This window comes from Perognathus longimembris, chromosome 1 (assembly GCF_023159225.1).
Source record: "Perognathus longimembris pacificus isolate PPM17 chromosome 1, ASM2315922v1, whole genome shotgun sequence".
Classification (NCBI taxonomy): domain Eukaryota; kingdom Metazoa; phylum Chordata; class Mammalia; order Rodentia; family Heteromyidae; genus Perognathus; species Perognathus longimembris.
The window spans coordinates 59,684,191-59,689,146 of NC_063161.1; the positions used below are offsets into that span (position 1 = coordinate 59,684,191).

The 4,956-nt window shown below is 42.2% G+C and overlaps 1 protein-coding gene across 3 annotated transcripts in view; it reads left to right on the forward strand.

Moving 5' to 3' along the window:
• The window catches only part of Prickle1 (prickle planar cell polarity protein 1), a 93,200-nt gene that overhangs the window by 56,397 nt on the left and 31,847 nt on the right, over positions 1-4,956 (forward strand). The gene's annotated exons all lie outside the window — the stretch shown is intronic.

Below are 4,956 nucleotides of genomic sequence, written 5' to 3' on the forward strand. Positions count from 1 at the left end.
AAAAAGAAAGTTCATTACCACGAGCTTTTAAAACAACTTACAACAAGCTAGCACTGGTAGCTCATGCCTATAATCCTAGCTACTCAAGAGGCTGAGATCTGATGATCACAGTTCAAGCCCAGCCAGGTAGAAATGTCTCTTCTCTCCAATGAACCACCAAAAAGACAGAAATGGAGGTATGGCTGTAGTGACAGAGCATCAGTTTTGAAAAGAAAAAGCTAAGGGAGGGGCTGGGGATATGGCCTACTGGCAAAGAGTGCTTGTCTCATATACATGAGACCCTGGGTTCAATTCCCCAGCACCATATATACAGAAAACGGCCAGAAGTGGCGCTGTGGCTCAAGTGGCAGAGTGCTAGCCTTGAGCAAAAAAAAAGCCAGGGACAGTGCTCAGGCCCTGAGTCCAAGCCCCAGGACTGGCAAAAAAAGACAAAAGAAAAAGCTAAGGGAGAGTTTGAGCCCTTGAGTTCCTGAGTTCAAACCCTAGTACCAGCACATTAAAAAAAAAAAAAGTAAGAAACATGTAATAATAGTTTCTCACTCATCAATTAAATACATTTCACTGTCATTTGTTTATCTAGCTAGCTTTTATGAAAAGCCAAAGTGACAAATTGATGGATTCACTCAAGTCAGATTGACATTGTGCTTCATATTCTGATAAAAATCACACAGGAAGAGAAACTGTAACTTTCCCCTCCTGTGAATCCTCAGCTCAGTGTTTCCCTTGTTCTCTGGCTAATGAGTAATACCATCAATACTAGCTGGACACCAGCAGCTCATGCCTATAATCCTAGCTACTCGGGAGGCTGAAATCTGAGGACTGAGGTTCAAAGACAGCCTGGGCAGGAAAGTCCATGAGATTCTTAACCTCTGGTTAGCCAGCAAAAAGCGAGGAGAGGAGGTGTGGCTCAAATGAAAAAGCCAGGTGAAAACAAGAGGCTTTAACTTCAGGCCCCAGTATCAACATACATATCACTATTGTCCTGGGAGCCCTTGATAAGCCCTGCTAGTGTGCCTGGCCATTGTCATCTCCATTTCTCTGCATTAAATCAACACAGATGCTGTGGCTCTGTAAATGTCACTCCGCTTCTGTTAGCCTGCCCAGCCTGCTCTGTGCATCTTGACCTTCCATGATGGGGTGATAGGGATTGGAGGTTCATTCTTCCAGAAGAATTCGTCCTTACAGTAATAGGATAATAATAGCTCTGCAAAAATTATTACATGTAATAAAACAAATCAGAAGCCTGAACAAGGGAAAAGCTACAGAACTGGTCCAGAAGAAAGGAAAAGGATTATAGCAGAGAAGAACAAGATACATAATTGCCAACAGATGGAAGCATTTGTTAGTAGCCTATTTGGGGCAAAAGCAAGTTGTGGGGCAGGAACACCCACTCTGTCCTCTATGGAGACAAGACTGTCTGAGTGAATGAGTAGATGTTTAGTTCAAAAGGTTTAGCAGGGCTGGGAATATGGCCTAGTGTTTGCCTTGTATACATGAAGCCCTGGGTTCGATTCCCCAGCACCACATATACAGAAAATGGCCAGAAGTGGCGCTGTGGCTCAAGTGGTAGAGTGCTAGTAGCCTTGACCAAAAAGAAGCCAGGGATAGCGCTCAGGCCCTGAGTCCAAGCCTCAGGAATGGCCAAAAAAAAAAAAAAAAAAAAAAAAAGGTTTAGCCAAACCCGGTACCAGTGGCTCATGCCCATAACCCTAGCTACTCAGGAGGCTGAGATCTGAGGATCTTGGTTCAAAGTCAGCTTGGGTAGGAAAGCCCATGAAACTCTTATCTCTAATCACCCAAAAGCTGGAAGTAGAGCTGTGGCTCAAGTGATAGAGTGCTAGCTCTGAGGGGGGGGGGGGGGGGGAAATAACAAAAAACACAAAACTTCAGGGACAGCACCCAGGCCCTGAATTCTAGCTACAGGACCAGCACACACACACACACACACACACACACACACACACACACACACACACACACACACACACACACCCCACAAAGGTATACCCAGCCATCAGTGGTTTATTCCTGTAATCCCTGATACTCAGGAGGCTGAGATCTAGAAGTAAGATCATGGTTCAAAACCAGCCCATATATCTGTTAAGACTCTTACCTCCAACTAACCAGCGAAAAGCCAGAAGTGGACCTATGGCTCAAGTGGTAGAGCACCAGCCTTGAGTGAAAAGAAAACTAAACTAAACAATAGCATGAGGTCCTGAGTTCTGTTCCATACTGGCACAAAATAAGTAGCTAAGCACATTAATTCATTAAATTAAAGAAATAGAAGGCTGTAGATCCTTTCCAGGTCTTGTCTGTGAGGGTTGTACATTTGATGTCTTATTATTTTCAAATATCCCCTGTCCCCACAAATGATGTGATCTGCCTCCTCCATGTACATCCCTGTGTTGAGACACCAAGGAACATTCCAGAAGGTAGGGAGACAGCAGCTGTCTAGCAGCAGCAACCTTCAAGGTTTTTTTCCTCCTACCCCAGCAGGACAGGTGCTTCTTTCACCCACAGGACCACTTGCTGGTGGAGAAAATGGAGCTTTTGCCTAAGAAAAGGTGGGATTGGAAAAACGATGCATAATTAGGTTAAACATGGGTTTGGCCAGGCACTGGTGGCTCACACCCGCAATCCTAGCTTTGCAGGAGGCTGGCTTTAAAGTGTCATCACCTTGGTTAGTAGCTCAGTTGTATAGAGCATGGTGCTAAAATGTCATCACCTTTTACATGGAGAGTCATCAACAGAACTGATAGGTCCCTGTTATGTATTGTTTGACATGTAGAGTTCTAAATCCATATATGATGTTTTGTGAAGAACAAGATTGTATAATTTATCTTTCCCACCATAAACCTAAAATTAAAAGTAGATTATTTCTCTCAAACCTCTTTTCCCCACGAATCCCTTTGCTACATTATTATATAACCAGTCTGCCCATGTTTTAAATTGTAGATGGCTCCATGGGGGAAGGACCACAGCAGGAACTTTGGAGGTCACTGGGACCTCGGGGAGACCCATCTTGATATTCAGAGAGGTTTATTAGGTGTATGAAGTCTGAGTGGGAGCTGAGTGCTGGTGGCTCATGCCTGTAATCTTAGCTACTCAGAGGCTGAGATCTGAAGATTATGGTTTGAAGCCAGCCTGGGCAGGCAAATCCAGAAACTCTTATTTCTGATGAGCCACCAAAAAACTGGAAGTGGAAGTGTGGCTCAAATGGTAGAGCACCAGCCTTGAGCATAAAAGCTCAGTCTGTGAGTTTAAACCCCAGTACTGGCCAAAAAAGAAAGTATATGAGGTAGGAAATGAGAGACTCTTATTACACAGAATGACCATAGCAGCTGAGAGTATTCTGATGAGCATCAGTAATTGTGCATCCACATCTCCTACTACTCTTGAGGCGCACACACACACACACACACACACACACACATCAACATTCATAATTTCTTACACAAGTTGAGTGCCTTCCTTACAGCAGATATTGAAGTCAGTGGCCTTGAACTCACAATCTTCCTACGTTAGCCTCTTAATAGCTAGGATTACATCTATGCATCATTATTACATCTGGATAGCTGACTTTTTTTGGTCTGAGCACATGCCCATGTGTGTAGCACTGAAGGCCTAGAAGAGACAGATGTACCTCTTGTGATGGTAGTTTGTGATGAGTGTAATTAAGATGTGTATTGTAATCATCTGCTTGGGGGAAATTCCAAGGATTTTAGTGTGTCTTAATTTCTTTACTACCGGGAACTCCAGAGAACCTTGTGTAAAATGAGGGAAAAGAAGCCTGGACATGCTTAAGTTACCCCATGGGGGAGGTGCTGTGCCCCAAACTTTAGTACTAGATAAGGAGCAGGTGTGAAGTGCTGTGGCCAAACTCTCCTCTCTGACAGCTGAATTGAGCCATAAAAGTTTTGAGTAGTTTATGCAAATCTGCAGGAGTCCAGATATAGATTGTTTCATGTGGGACTCACAATACCCTAGATTTGATTTCACAAGGATATGCTTCAAGTTAATTCTTTTTAATTGTGTCTCTGGTATAGGTGAAAGAATTCAGATTGCCCCAGAAGTCAAAATCCACTTACTAAATTATGATCGACAGATTTTAATGTCTTTTGTTTGCTTTGAAGTAGCATCAATTTATTCATCTTCATATGCTTCCAGTTATATTTTTAAATATTACAAGATGGTGAACACCGGGGTTATAAAACCTTTAAGACATCTTTAATTTCAGTGTAACTGCTAAGTGTGCATACTCTTCATCTAACATGGATTTTTCTTCACTCCAAAATAAAAAATGAAACAGCAGAGCAACATGTGGTTTGTTGCATTCAGTAGCCTGTTTTGACGTTAGGATAGTTTGGAAATCAAAAATGGAAACCTCCTTATTGAAAACCCTCACAGGGAAGGGAACAGATAGAGAAGAGAGGTATCTGAGAGTCTGTTCTTTTTCTCCATCTGTCCTAAAAATACAATCCAGTATAAAATGTGGGTTCTTGGTAAGTTGGAAATAGAAAGGAACCAAGAAACAATTAAAACAATACTTCATATGGACTGCAGTGAAGTAGACTTTGAGTTTCCCCTTTAAAAACTGCCTAAAATATTAATCTGGATACCAGTAGCTCATACCACTAATCCTAGCTAACTCAGGAAGCTGAGATCTGAGGGTAGAGGTGCAAAGCCAGCTCAGGAAGCAAAGTCAGTGAGACTTTTATTTCCAATTAACTAGCAAAAAGTTGTTGGTGGAGTTGTGGCTCAATTTATAGAGCAACCACCTTGAGCCAAAAAGCTAAATGACAGTACCCAGGCTCTGAGTTCAAGTCCCAGTACCAGCACAAAAATAAGTAAATAAAACTCTGTAAAGTGTTGGTAATGGAATTATGCTCTGTTAGTAGCAAAGTAGTCAGTGATAAATTTTATTTTTAATGTTTAAAATTGGTTTATTGTTAGTCA